At 38.9% G+C, this 20,024-nt stretch overlaps 1 protein-coding gene across 1 annotated transcript in view; it reads right to left on the reverse strand.

Annotated features, from left to right (window-relative positions):
* Positions 1–12,131, reverse strand: part of LOC106070965 (thrombospondin type-1 domain-containing protein 4-like) — a 150,564-nt gene extending 138,433 nt beyond the window's left edge. Inside the window, exon 1 of the mRNA XM_056018267.1 lies at positions 11,757–12,131. The gene's annotated coding sequence lies outside the window, so the exon portion shown is untranslated. The remainder of the gene's footprint in view (positions 1–11,756) is intronic.
* Positions 12,132–20,024: the final 7,893 nt, after the last annotated feature.

Here is a 20,024-nt window from a genome sequence, read left to right on the forward strand (position 1 = left end):
TCTGGAACTGTCTCCTGAATTCCGTCTTAACCATTTGTTAGGCCACATTTAGTCGTGTCTCAACTTTTGGCAGACGACTTCCTTGTCTCGCATGCATTGCTGTTTGAATGACAACGGTGTTAAGTAGGTAGATTTTTGTCTCAGGTCCAATAGCTTGGGTTGTCCAAGTAGGCCGCAGCCTCTGGTAAATGCTCCCTGCATTTCCTATTCTACATTGGTGGACAGAATGACAAGAACAATCAAAGGTGTTGCACCAAAAGAAAAATCAAATTAGGTTCCAAAAGTAGTTTTGTGTTGTTGTTGTTTTTTTTTTTTGTTGGTTTTATTTTTTGCTTAATCTTACTGTAGAATTTATAAAAGCCAACGAGGCAACTTGAGAGAGATTTAGACCCCCAGAATCAGTATCTCAAACAACTGAACCTCTAGAAGCAGTATCTCAATTAAATGACTGTAACTCTAGAAACAGTATCTCAATTAAGTAACTGAACCTCTAGAAGAAGTATCTCAATTAAATAACTAGAACTCTAGAAGAAGTATCTCAATTAAATAACTAGAACTCTAGAAGCAGTATCTCAATTAAATGACTGGAACTCTAGAAACAGTATCTCAATTAAATGACTGAACCTCTAGAAGAAGTATCTCAATTAAATAACTAGAACTCTAGAAGCAGTATCTCAATTACAGAACTGGAGCTGAACGTATTCAATAAGGCCCTCTGATTCAGATGTCCTTAAGGTCCGAGAACGTCCCGTTCCCTATTATGGACCTCTTGACCAAGGAAAGGCTTTTATCCATGGCCAGGATGAGGCATCGGCTCTTCACCAATCCCTCTGTCCGAAGTCCCGCCTTATCCGAAGTGATCATGTATTTACACCCGGTGTGTCGCTAGTCACGACCCCCTTCAGCCCCGCACGAGTTCCCTTTCCCGTGCGAGGCCGGAGGCCGAGCCGCGTGGGGGCCCTTCGTATGCCTATAATGTGCCACCGAACCCGTGCGAGGGTCCATCACAGCGCGTAAGGCCCCCGTTAGGGAACGAATCGATGGGGGGGGGGGGTTGGACGGGTTAGCGAGCCTTTGTTACATCCCTACCACGTGCAGTGTACAGTCTCTCGACCGTACATGTGGTAACTCACTGAGAGCTATGTGTGCTACCGTACTTGGCCTATCCGTTTCCCCTGGCGGACGTTTCCACAGGAGGGCCACACTGAGGCGACGGGAGCATTCCTCCTGAAAAAGCCCTCTAGCAGTTATCGTAGCTGAAAATTTAAATACACATACATACATATTGTAGAGTGAGTGAGAGAAAGAATTAGAAAGAGAGAATGTATAGATCGAAAGAAAAAAAAGAAGGGAATTTAGATAGATTGATAGATAGATAGATAGATAGATAGATAGATAGATAGATAGATAGATAGATAGATAGATAGATAGATAGATAGATAGATAGATAGATAGATAGATAAATAGACAGACAGACAGACAGATATATAGACAGACAGACAGACAGACAGACAGACAGATAGATAGATAGATAGATAGATAGATAGATAGATAGATAGATAGATAGATAGATAGATAGATAGACAGACAGACAGACAGACAGATAGACTGATAGATAGATAGATAGATAGATAGATAGATAGATAGATAGATAGATAGATAGATAGATAGATAGATAGATAGATAGATAGATAGATAGATTAGATAGATAAGACCTATCTTCGAAAGTATGTTGTGTATTTTATAAATAAGCCTTAAACAGCTTTTAATCTAACATGAAAGATTTACAAAGGAAATAAACACAACTCAGACATTCTTGAAGCCAGTCTCTGATTAATGGCCCCCTTCGGCATTTCGCAAAGAGGTGCTTGTTAGCTGCCTATATATCTGTTTAAGCAACACCCACTTCGCCCTGTGTTCGTCTGTTACATGAAACTTTCGTTCGCTTTGACGTAAGTGGGGCCCTGATGTGGCTTCCCAAAGTCATAATATATTACTAAAATTTCATGGCTCTTAGCTTTCAAAAAACACAGTCGCAGCGAGACAATGAGCCAACTCTCGAAAAGTAGACAAGAAAAAAATATTTAAAAGGGGGGGGGGGAATAGAAAAAAAAACACAGAAATTCTAGATGGGTTAAGCAGTTTACCGGATTGAGTGCCCTACTTCAGGGATTTGATCAATTCGTTGATAACATTGTTACAGGAATGTGCGTCGTGACTCGCTCTATCTCTCCACCCCCTACCCTTTCCGTGTACGTTTTCCAAAACTCCATTATATCTCTCTCATGCCTTAAAATGCATGTCTATACTGCAGTACGGTATATAGCGGTTAAGCAATAACACACATTCTATCATAGTTGATAGGACCAGGGTCCCTATTGTCCCCCCACCCCCACCCCCCATTACAATCCAGGGGTCCGTTTTGACGAACTGTGTGACACGGCACGCGATATTTTGACGTAAAACGCAAATATCATTAATATTGTGACCTTGCATGGAGAAGAAATGTACCTGCCGTTGGCAGTATTTGCACACCTGGTTGTATTAATGGTGAACGTTTGCAGGTAAAAACATACAACCGAAAAGAAGTAGAGATAATAGTGTAGAAATGAACCGGTGAAAGCGGTTTGTCTTACTTATTCCTTAAAATACTCAATGTTAGGTTTAAACAAAGATCGGGTATGTTAGGTTTAAACACAGCTCGGGCATGTTAGGTTTAAACACAGCTCGTCCATGTTTGGTTTAAACACAGCTCGGGCATGTTAGGTTTAAACACAGCTCGTCCATGTTTGGTTAAAACACAGCTCGGTCATGTAAGGTTGAAACACATCTCGGCCATGTTCGATTTAAACAAAGATCGGCCATGTTCGATTTAAACACATCTCGGCCACGTTCGGTTTAAACACAGCTCGGTCATGTTCGATTTAAACAAAAATCGGCCATGTTCGATTTAAACACATCTCGGCCACGTTCGGTTTAAACACATCTCGGCCATGTTCGATTTAAACAAAGATCGGCCATGTTCGATTTAAACACATCTCGGCCACGTTCGGTTTAAACACAGCTCGGCCATGTTGTCGCAAGAAGCACATCCGACATTCTTAAAGCGCCCCCAAACAAAGTAGTAGGCCTATATTTATTTGTTTCCTACAAACACAACCTATTTTCTATAATCACTGGGTCGTGCCATCTACGGTTATCCCCATTTCGTAAATTTATCGATAGCCTTGTTTCCATTAAAACGTAACCTTTATTACAAAGATTACAATGTCCCTCGAGACGAATCTGGCCCATGAAGCAGTGCTTCCCGGCTCTCGGAACTTCTGCCCACATTTTTTAAATAAAAGGGGCAGAGACTCAGTTCCAGTGCACTAAATTTTTATTTTTTTTTTTACAACGATGAAACCCATGACCAGCTCGTCTGAATCTTATATGCCTCCCTCCCCCCAGCCGAAAAAGATAAAGGCATAGCCCTCGACAAAAAATTAGACTGATGCCCTCCCTCGTGATGGACACATTCTTACACGCTTGCGAGTCTTGGACGCTGACTGCAGAGCTAGGGAGGAGAATCCTAAGTATCACATTTGAAGACCGCATCACAAACGAAGAGATTAGAGACAGGGTTACTACAGCGGCTGGACCCCAGGATGACCTGCTAACTATTGTAAAAAAAAAAAAAAACGCAAACTAAAATTCTATGGCGATACTATAAGATCTTTGGGGCTTGAAAAAACCTTCCTTCGGGTAACAGTACCAGGATAAAGAAGAGGCGGACAGAAAAAGCGACGTTTGTAAATTGTAAAATGTTTTACATGTTTCGGATGTTCCTTCAGAGTTGAAGATAATTTGCTTCCTAGTTCAAACCTCCCGCAGGACGACGGGGGACGGGAGCGGGCAGGGTTTGAACCCAGGACAATCGATAAATTCAAACGACAGTCCAGCGCGCAAACCGCACGACCAGGCAGCCACCTAGATGGGAAGACAACATAAAAGAATGGACCGACCTGCCATTCAAAGAGGTTCAAAAATCCAATCAAAAATGCGAGAGAGGAATGGAGAAGGCCGATCGACAAATCTTGTGTGGTGCCCCAACGGTCCAACAGACTAGGAAATAAGTGTAGGTGAAGCTCTGTTTTATAAGATTAGGGAACGATCAAAAGGAGAGCGAGATACTGAAATAGTGCAGCGTCAATAAAATTGTGACTTAGGGCAAAATGTGACAGAATAAAGAGACGATAACAGTGGGAAAATAGTGCTAAAACAACGGCAAAACAAGCAATAGTCACGCGAGCTAGCACTGTGTTGCCAACTAGAGAAACATAACTTTAGCAGCCAAAGGTGTCGTTATTTCGTCTTGTAGTTGTCGTCACCCTTGAGAGTACATTAAAAACAAATAAAAAGCTAAAGTGTCTCACAGCTATAAAATGTTTAAGTTGTCATCACATTTACGTAAGGACAGAAAGGATTTCCGATCTAAACCTGGTGGTGACCAAGCTTCGTGGCGCTCCTTAGGGAAGGTCTGGAAAATTAGAAGTAAAACTTTTATACCAGTGATGCCCAAAATACGGACCGCGGGCCAGGACGAGATTCTATCCGGCCCGACACGTCGGCATAAAATGCAGAAAATCCACAAAAAAAGTTTACAAAATGTATCTTCCCCTACGTCAGGGTAAATGGCTTGGTGCCAATAATAAGTCAACATATTTGGTATGTAAAGAAAGAGTGGCTCTTATGAAAGAATGTAACATGTAATAGCTTTGTGAAATCAAACTCCGACTAGGCACCTCATCTATGAAGCTAGATATTTCGAAGTTGGTTTTAGATCAACTTCTCATGAATTAATGTATGCACTAGATTCACGGGTTTCTCATCAAAATGATTTATTGTCTATATTCGTTCTTTTTTTTTTTTTTTAACTTTATGTTGATGTGGGCCGCGACACGAGTGTTGGAAATTAAATTGGCCCGACGGCCGAATAAGGTTGAGCATCTCTGCTCTATGCCTTCTCGAGGATAATGGCTTGGTGAAAGAGTAGATAGTTAAAATCTCATCCGTGACTTAATCAACATCTCTTATGCCCATTCGGACTTGTTTTTTTAAATTTTGTTACCAATTTATATTGTGTATTTTCCCCACTGTCAATGGCTTAAAAAATATGTATTCATTTTTTTTTTCGTAAAAGCTAAAATCTCATATTATAATACCAAACTGTCCCAAATAATGTCATTTCAATTATTTTTACCTTAATGATTAAGATTTTTGCTAGACATACGGGTAATTTTCGCCGAAACACCCTATTTCTCGACCACCTCCAAAAATGTGTCCGACATTGGAATGTACGCTAATTAATAAGCCAATTTTGTCAATAGTTAATCTTGCTTGCCAAACTAATTGCAAACGTTTGAGAGAGAGTCAGACAGTCTGCCTCGGACATTAATGTTCTTGTTATCTGGTTGGTTATCACGTCCTGTTCCGCTTCCTATTCGAACCTTATCTTTGATATTTCTTACGTTGGACAAGAACATACTCTAAACAGGTGAGAAGCGGTTCTCATCTTTTTGAAAATGTTGGAGTCGTTTGGCTAACTGGGTCACTAGAATATCAAATCAAGAATATGCAGCATATAGGAATGTTCAGAGCAAGCTTTGAGAAGAATGCCCGCAGACGACCAGATATCTAAACATCCTCAGAATTCATGTATATTTTTAGTTTTATTTTAGGAACAGGCGCAAAGCACTCTTCGGCGTCATAGGAAGGACTTTTTGGTTCTTTCGGTCCTTATCGAACTCAAATTTATTTATTACAGTTTATCAAAAGTCTGAAGCTTAACGAATATGGAAGCAGACGTGAAGGCAAGTATCCCGATGTTTGCCAGAGATCATCAGGGCCCAAAGATATAAAAAGTAAAAATAAAACACCAGAATGATTTAAGAGGCATTTACGTTCGCAATCTATTGGTCTGCCACGATCAGGAATCGAACCCAGGACATTTGAATCTACATAGTAATGCCACGATCAGGAATCGAACCCGGGACATTTGAATCTACATAGTACTGCCACGATCAGGAATCGAACCCAGGACATTTGAATCTACATAGTACTGCCATGATCAGGAATCCAACCAGGGACATTTGAATCTACATAGTACTGCCACGATCAGGAATCGAACCCGGGACATTTGAATCTACATAGTAATGCCACGATCAGGAATCGAACCCGGGACATTTGAATCTACATAGTACTGCCACGATCAGGAATTGAACCCAGGACATTTGAATCTACATAGTACTGCCATGATCAGGAATCCAACCAGGGACATTTGAATCTACATAGTACTGCCACGATCAGGAATCGAACCCGGGACATTGGAATCTACATAGTACTGCCATGATCAGGAATCGAACCCGCGACATTTGAATCTACATAGTACTGCCATGATCAGGAATCGAAACCGGGACATTTGAATCTACATAGTACTGCCATGATCAGGAATCGAACCCAGGACTTTTGAATCTACACAGTACTGCCACGATCAGGAATCGAACCCAGGACATTTGAATCTACATAGTACTTTCAAAGATCACGAATCGAACCCGGACATTTGAATCTACATAGTACTGCCATGATCAGGAATCGAACCCGGGACATTTGAATCGACATAGTACTGCCACGATCAGGAATCGAACCCGGGACATTTGAATCTACATAGTACTGCCACGATCAGGAATCGAACCCAGGACATTTGAATCTATATAGTAAAAATTGAATGTATCTAGGTAACTATTTCAAGAGCTTTAACTCTTTCTCTCCGTAATTACTTTTCCACGTTCCGATGGGCCTATTCAGTTTGCTCATTGTGTGTTTCACTGGCCTGTTAGGAATAAACTTCAATAACATTTTTGTATGTAATCAAGGTATTTAATTATAGAAGAATGCATGCTCTTTTTATATAACACAAATTAAAGTTTATAGAACCAAAAATTAATTAAATTTAATGGGGTCAAATCAACGTTGGTATCGTTAGTCCGGAATGGTAGGAGATATACTCCATAGACGACGATAGAGAACCAATGCTTTAAAAAAAGTATCTACTCAACTAACCATTTCTTAGAATCTGAGAGTTCTCGTGATACAAGTCGAGATTCAATGAAGTGAAGGAATGCGATATGTCTCAATCTTTGTATCAGACCGCAGCCGTTAAACGGGCCAGGCGTTCATCTTCAGGACAAGTTTAAATTATGGGCACGTCCCCGGCCGGATATTTTTAGAGCTATCTGCCAGATAGCAGGAATTTCAAAGATGTGGCCGATATGTGCTCATCCCTGGACAAGGCTCCCATTGTCAAGTCAAATATTCGGCTTTGATCCAGGTGCGAGAGGTCATGGTGACCTACAGCGAGGTCGCGGCGACATATTTTACTGTATAAAAAAAAAAAACTGCCTGGCAATGTAAATTACCTTTCCCTGTCAACTTTTAATCTTTTCTCTTCTTTCAAAAAAATATATTTATACGAAAAAATTAATCGATTTAAACTTTGGAAAGCCATGATCATTTATTTATCTCCTATTCTTCTAGGATAAAACAGGTTTATTAGACCTCTTGAACCTCGCTACAGGGCTCGCACTGTGCACCAGACAGAGAGTAATTACGAAAGATGGATTGGATTCTTTGTCTGTACGATACACTTCTATCTCTTTAATGGTTTCAAATAACTGGAGGGACACAATACCGGACTGTCACGGGTTGACATGTTTATCTGTTATTACTTACGAGAGGTTAGTGTGCTCAGAACAATGGCTACAATGCCTTCTATATTTTATACTGCTTATAATTTTAACATGGGTGGAAAAATTCCCCCACCCCCTTTCTCATAATGAATCATTTAATTTAAGACTTATGTTTAAAGTTTAGTTTAAACTATGGGATTTGTAGTCAAATTTAGTGTAAAATAGCTTATTCTCTTCTTAGTTCCTTCATCTAATTCAGCAGTACTCAACATTTTAAGCTTGGCGACCCCTTTTTACTATCCCCCACTCTGACGCGACCCTACCCCCCCCCATAACATACACAGCAATAGAAGAATACACTAAATACAATCCATATTTTCGATGGTCTTAGGCGACCCCTGACAAATCGTCAATCGACCCCCTCAAGGGATCGCGACCCACAGGTTGAGAACCCCTGATCTAATCCCATTCGTATTCATAATCATAGATACTTAAATTTCGAAGCATTTTCTTTCTTGTACAAATTTAAATTAGCAAGGCTCTCTTTACCAAGAGGCCCGTATAAGACACTGGCCCCAAAACACCCCAATAGAAAGAAAACTATATGGAGAGCTCCCTGATTTGGAAACCACTGCGCAGTTCATCTCATGTATTGGTCTAGTCATATGAACACTCCAACAGTTCATCTCATATATTGGTCTAGTCATCTGAACACTCCAACATAAACATGAGAACGAGGAAGAAGAAGAAGAAGAAATTAGCAAGTTTTATGGTTATAATAAACTACACCCGGTGACTAAGTAGGAAAGTGCATGGCTTCTGAATCTAGCGTCCTGGTTTCGAATCTCTGTAAAGACTGGGATTTTTGTAACTTGTGATTTTTAGGGCAATCCCGAGTCTACCCAATTCTAATGGGTACCTGAATTTAGTTGGGGAAAGTAAAGGCGGTTGGTCGTTGTGCTGGCCACATGACACCCTCCTCGTTAACCGTCGGCCAAAGAAACAAGATGACCTTAACATCTTCTGCCCTGTAGATCGCAAGGTCTGAAAGGGGTACCGGTAGCTTACTTTTTTACTTTATGTCTATAATTTGAGCATGTGGTCTTACAGGTTAAAGCCGATACAAAAAAATTTACAATATTAAATTGTTTGGAGATAACCTTTAATTAAACACGCAAAGCAAAAAAAAAAAAAAATATTTTCTATCCAAAATCCTTTTTGTCAGAACACAATGGTTGATTAATGAATATAAAAAGGGGTGGGGTGGGGGAAAGCAGCTCAAAATTTTTTGAAACAACTGCCCAACGGGCAATAGGGGGCAGCTCCAAATGTTTACGCAACTGCCCAAAGGGGCAATAGGGGACCTTAACTTTTTTAATGAAGTCCTGGCAACGCACGAGAAGTGGGCGAAATAGCCTTATCCCGAAGGGGTTTTTATTATTAATTTTCTTCCCAGCTTAAGAAGAGCAATCATTGAAGTTTGGGTAGGCGAAGAAACGCCTTAAGCAGCGTCTTCCGTGTGAAATTTAACTAGGTCAACAATTTGTGCAACTTTATTAACTCATTTATCTGTGCGCGTGTGTGTGTGACTGTGTGTGGCTGTGACTAATCTCTGTGTGAAAGCCTTTATACATATGCATTACATTTTTTTCAATGCTCTTTCAGATTAGTTCTTCTTCTTCCTCGTTCTTGATTAGATTAGTGACCAATCAGATTTCTCTGTACGAAAGCGTATAAATAGAGTGACCAATCAGATTAGTCCTTTTCTTTTGAAGGCTATTAGTTGATATTTGTTAAGTTAGAATCCATATCAAGCATGCTATTATTGGCTGAGCGCTCAAAATCAATTTGAAATGAGATTTAAATCCTGTTTTTTTTGTTTTTTTTTAATAAAATGTTTATGTCTCTATAATGAATAGGTTGTTTTTTTTTAATGCCAGATGTTATGGTAAATGCTAATAAACATTATTTATGTTTTTATTTCATAATGGTATAAATAATAATATTTTAATATAATACAATTATAAATAAACCCAAAGACATTCTCCCTTTTTGAATCTAAGCAGTTCCGGAGGAGTTTTATTTTACGAAGAGCTCGGTGCCATTCGACGGTGAGGAATTACAGCACCACTAATTCAGGCTACGCCCCTGCCAGCAAGTTGTTTTAAATAACATTTTCTGAAGTCTAGACAATACTCCGTCCACCTTGTCTATAGCCCACACATGACGCTAAGAGTTAATACTTTATTACTTTGATAGTGACCGTCGGTCAGCACATTCACACAGTAACGTTGGTTAGATGTTTGTCCAGTTTTTTTGACACGATTCGGATGTTCCTTCAGATTTCAAGATAATTTCATCCTAGCCCAAACCTTCCACAGGACCGGGGGGGGGGGAGTGGCGGGCAGGGTTCGAACCCGGGACTATGTGACCATTGAACGACAGCCCGCCGCATACAACACCACCAGGCAGCACGAAGGAAAATAAATGCGGGAAAGGGGGGGGGGGGGGAAGCAGGTCGCTGATGTGACAACATCTCATAGTAGAAATAAGCAAAATTTAGATTCACGGCAGTTTCTGTTGTTTGAGTGTAACTACACAGAGTGAAGTGAATGAACAAACACGCTTTACAAAGGTTCAGTTTAAATTTCATACCCAGGGGAAGACTGATACATTGTACTATGGATTATAGCAGACTTCAAGACAGATCTAGCCTACATCTAATAGAAAAGATATTGATCTATAGCTTTATTTTCTTACAAGAAAAACATTTTAAAAATGCTTTAAAAAAAACAAAGCTTATTTTAGTGTAATTGTAGCAATCTATATATATATATATATATAATTCTCTTCATGGCTCAAAAATTCCTGACACCATCAGGAAGTCATGGAAAGATCACTCTTTTATCTCTGCAAGTCGGACTAGAGTTAACACACGTTAACTTTCGCGGCGACAGACAGCACGGCTCAGAAAAAAAAAAAGAAAAAAAAAAGTTGGGGGGGGGGGGGGAAGAGAGCAAGTAATCTACTCTTTATTCACCCGTCACTAAATAACAGGGCCGGACTTAACCATTGTGGGGCCCTATGCGAAACGGTTTGCGCAGGTAGCAGTTTGGGTAGGGATACGGATAATAATTGAAAATTAAGAGTTTGTATTAGAAAATAAATTCGTATTTGCATTTTATTCATTCTTTTATACGTACAGAATTACTTTACGAGCCTTGTGTGTAGCAAAGTCATACATTGTATCATAAAAATTCTGTTTCCTACATAGATCACGTTCAATAGCAAGAATTACCAAATGTTTCAATCTATCTTCGAGCATTGTTGATCTCAAGTAATTCATTAGTTTCCACAATTACGGGTATTGCATAATGCCGTTTTTTTTTAATCGCGCGTAGGATTGGCGTTTTTCCATATTAAATAACACCCCAAAAAGTCAATTTTTTTATATATATATTTCAGGAGATTTTTATGAGTTTTCAAAATATTTTAATAATTTCCGGAGATTTCCAGGAGCCCCTGGTAAATCAAGAGGCCGCGGGAAATATGTTATAAGTTATAAAATGGTTTAATTTAATCATTTACACCTAGAATTAGCGCGGGGCCAATGAAAGTGCGGGGCCCACTGCGGTAGCATAGGTTGCAGTGGCCTAAGGTCGGCCCTGCAAAATGGCGGCGTATGCTACGCCCCGGGTCGACTAGTTATATTTAAAACACTGAACCACAATCTTCACGTACAAAAACAAAATTTAATAAAATACTCAGAAAGACACAAAGATAAAGGCACATTCCTCGTTCCATATGCTAGGACAAATGTGTACAAATGCTCCTTCTTCCTAGTGCTATTGGTGCATGGAATGGGTTGCCTGAGCCAGCCAGGAAAACCAATGACTAGAAGAATTTAAGCTATTTGTTAACATGCATGACTAGATTGACCTAGGAACACGATTGCATTTTATAAGATATGATACAGAATGTTCGATTATTATGTCATTTTTAAAACATAAAATACAGAAAATAACTTACCTTATAACCCGAGCTATTAAATACAAATCTCCAAAAACACTCTTGTCTCTGCGATTCGTATCTAGACCTAGACCTAGTAGATGTATACACTAGAATCTCGCTTCTAATATCCACTGATGATGAAACAGGGGGACGAAACCAAATCCTCCAAAGTGTCAAATAACCAAGAGCAGACGTGAAAAATAAATGTCAAGCAGACGAGAGGGCGATCAAAAAAAAAAATGTGGAAGTTGACTTCCCATTACCCTCGTATCAATCAAGCTGTTGAAAATAAACCGCACAAGTTTAAAAAAAAAAAATAAAGGGGACATAATTTTACACCGGTCGCTTGTAATACAGTCCCTTTGCGGTTTGGCAGAAGACCGTGTTGCGGCGTGACCTCCCCCTTCTCTGCCTTGCGCATTTCGAAGCGAGGACGGTCGCGCGCCGTCGACCGTGTTTTTACTTCTCTCGTTCCCCTATTTTTGTCCCTGCGATGCTTGCAAGTTTTACCTGTTGCGTAACCTTTTTTTTCTTCTTCTTTTAATGGAGCCGGGAACGCTATAAAACCGCTGGAATGAAAGGTGGAAAGCGTTAGATTGAATTTGAAAGAATTTAAACATATTTTTAGTTTTGACAGTGTTGAAAAACTGCGATGAATTTGTGGCTGTCGAAGCGTGGAATCGGTGTACCGCAGGGAGCACATTTAGCTGTGACACCAGTCTTTTTTTTTTGTGTGGCGTTGGTATTGTGCCAATTTGTCATTGATAGCCTTAACTCTAGGCATCTAGTATTGACATGAAGTTTCATTTTATTTATTTTTTTTTAACCTTTACTTATTCCTTAGTCAGTTGGACAGTTGGGGTAACATGCAAGATTAGTCAACCGTCTTTCTCCATTCCCTTCCTTCTTTTGCCTTAGAGCCTCTTGCAATGGCAGGCCTGACCATTCTTTTATGTTGTCTTCCTCATTGCTGTCTCTGTCTGCCTCGTCTTTTTTTTCCTGGTACTGTTCCCAGAAGATCTTGTAATATAGCCATAGATTTTTAGCTTGCGTTTTTATTTTACGATAGTTAGCAGGTCATTGTGGGATCTAATCGCTGCAGTAACCCCTGTCTCTAATCTCTTGGTTTGTGATGCGGTCTTTGATTTTACTTTGATTAATTAAAAAAAATTCAGCCACTTATGTAGATGAATTGATTGCACCCTAAGCAATTAAAATTATAAACTAACAAAATTTTCGATATAATTTTATACTGACGTTATTTTGGAGCTGAGTGACAATTTCTTAAAATAAAGTCATGCGATAGAAAAAAAAAAGTTTCACTTTCAGACATTGTGATCCTGTGGTCTACGAGGATGTCATGTGGCCAGCACAACGGCCAACCGCCTTTACTTTTCCCCAACTAACGTCGGGAACCCCCATTAGCGCTGGGTGGACTCAGAGGCGCCCGAAGATCCTGAAAATTAAAAATCCCGGTCTTCACCAGGATTCGAACCCCGGACCCAAGATGATCCACCGGGCGAGGTCACATCCAAGTTGGCTGAACAGCTGCTGGTTGGACAACCAAAACTAGGCCATAATCTTCAAATACAAAAACAAAATATAATAAAGACACAAAGATAAAGGCACATTTCACGTTCCATATGCTAGGACAAATTTGTACAAATACTCCTTCTTCCCTAGTGCTTTTAGAGCATGGAATGGGTTGCCTGAGCCAGCCAGGAAAACCAATGACTCGGCAGAATTTAAGTCATTGATTAACATGCATGACTAGATGCATGACATAATCATCCTCTTACTTTTTTTAAAGTAATGTCTGTAAATATGATAAGATAAGATAAGATAAGATAAGGTAAGGTAAGGTAAGGTTAGGTAAGGTAAGGTAAGGTAAGGTAAGGTAAGATAAGAATATATTTTAAAAAAATAATTTTTAAATCTATTTTTTTCCTGAATTCAATTTTTCAGTTACTTTCGGGTGGTCAAGTTTTCTTTCGGGCATTTACCAGTTGGATACAAAGATTTCAGGATCCGTTCTCGTTTACCAGTGACCAAAGTGCTCAGACGTTTTTACAGTCAGCGCTTGTTCTATACATGGTATCATTATATCGCACTTTGATCTTAGCCAAAAGGCCGAGAAGCAAGACTCTAAAGACATACTTAACGGAGGAGCATTGTTGATTTAAGGAGCAGTGACTCTTTATTTGTTCGGAGGTGGGGGGGGGGGTAGTCATTCATTTTGTCAATTATAATTCAGGTCTTTAAATATGATTAAATTCTTTTTATTTTTCTGTTTGCTTTGAATGCTTTCTTTGGAAAAGGGGGGGGGGAGCCGAAATAGTTTAATTACCATAGCATTCGAAATAGATACATACAAGTAGAAGAAATTCTTTACGGCTATCGAAAGGGCAATAACTTTTACTAATTCGTATTTGTAATTAATCTACATATTTAGCCTCCCTTTGCCGACAAAAAAAAAATAGTTTCAAGGGTAGAAGGTCAACAATTAATCATCATATTTATCTTTTGCTGCTCTTACCATTTTCTATCCACAGCACTGGCGTATCCGAGGGTGGGGATCGCCCAGCCCCCCCCCCCCTTTCAAACTTCGGCCCTTGGGGACTTTCAAAACAGGCCTATTTAAATCGGGAAAAAGGGGGGGGGGGGCTGGTAACAGGATAAAAAATTGGTTACACTGTAAATAATTAAGACTAAGACTAAGACTGCTTTATTGATCCTTACGTAAATTTGTTGTGATTACTAAGATAAGTAAGTAAGTAATTTATTTTACTTACAAATTGTATGGTTTCTCTACATAATTCCTCAGGCGGCGGTGGTCATGTAAAAAACAATAAATCATTGCAATATTGTATGCTATATTATGTCAACGCAAAGAATTTTATGCAAATTTATATAAGCATATAATAATAATAAGTCTTGTCCGAGTCCGAAGATTAATGAGAATGCAGTATTTCTCATGGCTACGCAGCCCCAGCTTTGACCTACATATTTTGTCTTTGCCACATCCAGGGCATTGTCCAAATATTAACCATTGTCTGCCGGTGATCGATTGAGATTTTCTTTTGGCCGTTGGCGTCTCTCCTAGGCAGCGGATTTTCTTTAGGTCTCAAATGCGTATCTCGCGGCCTTTGTGAGTGACCTCCAACTGTCTCGTTCTGAGGACGCATGCAACCAGGTGCTCTCTTCTATGTCAGCTAAGACAAGTTGGCGCCTAAGCTGGTCTTTAAAGTGGGGCACCCTGTTGCGTTGACCACCTTATAGCTCACCAAAAAAAAAAAAGACTGGCTTTGGCATAAGTTCGTCTCCCATGTTGGATACATGACTTGCCCAGCGTAACTGTCGGACCATAAGAAGTCCCTCTATACTATCGATACCGGCGTTCGCAAGGACATCGCTGTTTGTAGTGCGGCCTTGACACCGTATGTCCATGATGGAGCGCAAGCGTCTTTGGTGAAAGCGCTCAAGTAGTCTTAGTTGCTTAGTCTTAGTTGCTACAAGTATACACTCACCGATGATACACAAAATAAGGTGTAGGCCTACAACATATACCTCGATTTCGTAGGTACCCACGCATGGAACAAATAGCAATAGACAACCTAAAGAGCATCAAGTTTGAATAATTTCTGAACAATGTTCACCTTAATTGTTATGAAAACATGGAACTTATAGTTTTTGTCTTGTGTCCTTTTTGGCAATGTAATCTACTACTTGTATAAATTTGCAAAAAAAAATGTTTTGTGTTGACGTAGCAATTAGTAAAATAACATACAATATTGCAATGACTTGTAGCAAAGACAAACAGACACAAACACTCTTTTGTTCCCCTGGCAATCAAATCATTAAATAAGAACAACCTGGTATAAACTTTGTCACATGTAAATTATGAGTGAGTCTGGTGTGAATGTACACTTTGGTTTCTTATAGTTATAATGTTTTTTGTTTGGTGTAATGCACAAATTGTAAGACAAATTTCCTTACGGATAATAAAGATTATTATTATTATTATTATTAATATTGCAATGACTTGTACAATATTGCAATGACTTGTACAATATTATAATGACTTGTACAATATTATAATGACGTGTACAATATTGCAATGACTTGTACAATATCGCAATGAATTGTACAATATTGCAATGACTTGTACAATATTATAATGACTTGTACAATATTGCAATGACTTGTACAATATTGCAATGACTTGTACAATATTATAATGACTTGTACAATATTATAATGACGTGTACAATATTGCAATGACTTGTACAATATCGCAATGAATTGTACAATATTGCAATGACTTGTACAATATTATAATGACGTGTACAATATTGCAATGACTTGTACAATATCGCAATGAATTGTACAATATTGCAATGACTTGTACAATATTGCAATGACTTGTACAATATTATAATGACTTGTACAATATTGCAATGACTTGTACAATATTGCAATGACTTGTACAATATTGCAATGACGTGTACAATATTGCAATGACGTGTACAATATTGCAATGACGTGTACAATATTGCAATGGCGTGTACAATATTGCCATGACTTGTTGTTTACTGTTACTCCCGTTGTTCAGATGGAGCGGCACTGCTATAGTTAACACCACACACTCGTGGGTAGTTCTGCACATGTATTGCCGAGGAGAATTAAGGCCGGATCCAACATGCAAAAATGTAAACATGTATATGTGTATTTTCCCCTTATTTTATATAAAACAGAATAATTAATACCAATTGTAAATTGACTAATTCGTTACTTTTAAAAAAAAATTGATTCGTGTTTGTTAGGTACAGTTAATAGTTGTTGAAAATTTCAACTTGATCAGAGAATGGATGTGGTAGAAATAATGTATACAATGATCTAAGGGGCAAACTCTACATATTTAGCCATATCTATGAATACTGAAGGATTACTTTGCCTTGTTGTTATCAGTGGCGTAGCTAAGAATTTGCCATCATTTTAGTGGGCCGGGAGGGCTTGACCTATTTGGGGCCACTGCATTTTGAGTAATATTTAATATAAAAAAAAAACAATTTCAGACACTCATTTGGGAACCCCCCTAAAGTGGGGGCCGAGGGATTTTCAAATTCTTCTCCTCCCTCCTCCCCACTCTAGCTACGCCCCCTAGTTGTTAGCAAACAAAATAATTAATTACCAGTAATTAGTTGACTTATTGGTTAATTTCTTTTTTATTCATGTCTTGTCAATGCCAATGAATAATTGTTGCAAAATTTCAACTTGATCCGAGAATGGGAAGTGGGAGAAATAACGTGTTTAAACTTTGTACCAGACAGACAGAGTGAGTTGATATAAGATTTGTAAGAATGAATTCATTGACACCCCCCCCCCACACACACACACACCGCGAATGTCAAATACATTCAACATATTAGAAAAAAAAATCAAAATACATCAATCTTGTACATCTCTAGCACAATCTGATTATTCCTTTAATAATCTTACAACAGTATTCATTGTCTCAAGTAAATCTAAACAGCTTCAGGCTTTGATTAATAATGCTTCGGAAATCCCAATTCCTATATTCTCTTTCCTCTGGCCAATTTTAAACCTACGCACCTTGATTTATGTTGGAAATTTAACCTCAATTTTTTTTTTTTTCCAAAATCATTTTATTAAATCTATTTTTAGTTTTTCTATTTGCGATTGTGGATGCAATAGCCCCCTGACAACACCGATGCTTGGGGCGGGCGGGGAGGGGGACTTTCTTCCTTTGTTTATCGTGCTCAAGTATTTCTGTGAATGGCGCCCTGTGATATTTGTTTAGTCTGGGTGTAATATGGCCGCCCCTGTTTCCGATCTCCTAATACGCGCCTCCCTCGGTGCTGCAGGTTTTGAGCATGTATGATCAAGTTTGTAATACTTACAGCCATATGGCCACACGTGGGAGGGGGGGGCGGTGGGGGGCTCATGGTGATACGTATGCATGGAGGGGGGGAGAGGGACAGATTGTGTGCTGGACATATGTGTGAGTCATTGCTGGGCATGTTCTCTTCTATTGTTTACCAGATCATGCAACTAGCAGACGTGGATTCAAAAAGAGTTCGAGCACTACCGGAATTCTCAGCCGTTTAGAAATCTGGAAACTTGGATACGGGAGGGGGGGGGGCTGTGTCATAACTGGGAATGTTAAAGAGTTGCTATAAGAGAAATGTGTCCTTTTAGAATTTTTAATTTTTAATTAATTTTTAGCGGCCCCCGAAAGGGAAAAGACGCTATTAGTTTTGCGTGCGATGTCTGTCCGTCCGCCCGTCCCGTTTAGATCTTGTAAACTAGAAAAGTTAGTGAAAATCTGACATCATAGTATTTTAGACCATTCAAAGTTCTGATGCAACGGCTACTTTTGTCTTTCTGAAAACGAAAAATCTCATTTTTCAAATCACTTATGCAAGCAGTTTTTTCATAAAAATACATCACTTTTAAACTATTCGCTATTAATAGTAACAAACACTGTGGACCGTTTAGAAGAGGAGATAACAAGTTACCATATTTTTAACATATTAATGCAAATGGTTTTAGATTTTTTGTAAAGAAAAATTTTTATATTACATTTGTATTGCTAAGTTTTGTAAGTTCTGTCATACTAATTACTACATTTACACATTAAAAAAAAAAATTCTTTTTTTTTTAAAGAGAAAAAAATTGTTTTAGTATGCATATAAGTTGGACATAATTTAAAACATTAATGTCAGTGCAGCTTCCCACATTATCTTTTGAACTACATAACCTACACACAAAAATAATACACTTAACTTTTTCTTTAATATTTTTTTTTTACGAAATGTATTTTTTTGAGGATTTGAATAAGAGATTGACCCTTTACAAAACAATAAGATCAATTAGATATTCATTATAAGACATCATTTAGGCCAGGTTGAAAGCTAACTTAGCATTCACTTTCACATATACTTTAATCTGTTGGACCGCTGGGGCACCACACAAGATCTGTCAACCTTCTAAAAAAATACTAAAATATCAACAGGCATCGTGTGCGGGTGAAGTGTTCTTTTCGTGTTCAATAGTTGTGTTCTTATGTCTAGGAAGTAGTTTGCATTGGGCGCCTTTTGTTGTCAAGAACATTGTGTGTGTGTTTACGTCACGCTTAGTTCCCGTATTTGTTCTTGTGGCGGGGAGAGCTTTGTAGCTGTAGAATCTGGTTGCGCTACAGTTTCACTGTTTCCCCCGTTTTAACGGGTGTTAGGCTTGGGGGTGGGAGGGGCTATGATGGAGCGTGTAGTTATGAGCGCGCCCCTGCAGCCGTGACTGATTCTTGATCCGTATTGTAGTACTTGAATCTACCGAGCCGTAAGGCCGAAATTGAGTGAGCTTGCGTGAAATGTGTTCGTTTATGTGACTAACAAAGCATTATTTAATTACCCATGTTTTGTCTGGTGTAATGCACAAATTGTAAGACAAATTTCCTTACGGACAATAAAGATTATTATTATTATTATTTGTATATGTTCGGAATATTATTTATTTGTATTTAGCTTTAGTATTAAAAATTGTTCTTGTTCAACTATCATTTAATCGCAAAACCTCCTAGAAGGGGATTTTAAACTAAAAACCCCCTAGGCTGCGCTGGGGCAAGTGATGGTTTAATATTTAAAACCTTATTAAAATAAACTAAATCAAAGCAAAAAATCAGTTTCAAAATTCCACCAAAAAAGATTCATTTCGGGGGAGGGGGGGGGGCGCTGAACCCCAAGAACCCTCCTCCCTCCTGGCTACGACCATGAGTCAAACCTATACGAAACTATTCTAAAAGTAAAACTAATAGAATGAAACTTTTCGTATTTATTGTTTGGTGTTTAGAGCAGGAGAAAACTATTCGAGGTCTAGGCCTGTTAAAGGGAAGTCAGCAAGGAATAGCTTGTGCTGATCAATTTCTACCTAGTGGTTACATCCCTTTAGATCACATGACCAGAGAGCTCGTCACATATCAACATGAGTGTAGTCTGTCTGGTGGACATCCCGTGGTGACGCAACCAGAAGAACGTGACCATCTGTGTATCCTAGCAACCAATTAGATACAAACCGAAATGACATCACGTAAGAATCATGAACACTAACCAAACTAGGAAGCTCCGCAGCGAAATAAAAAAAAAAGTAGTTATACAGAACCTATACCCAGGGGCGGCCTTAGCAGTGCGCGGGGCCCCTGAGCTGTAGGCCTAAAGGTAGACAATATATACCGTACCACATAACGCTAACGGGCTAATCCATCTCTAA

This window comes from Biomphalaria glabrata, chromosome 1 (assembly GCF_947242115.1).
Source record: "Biomphalaria glabrata chromosome 1, xgBioGlab47.1, whole genome shotgun sequence".
NCBI classification, from domain to species: Eukaryota; Metazoa; Mollusca; class Gastropoda; family Planorbidae; genus Biomphalaria; species Biomphalaria glabrata.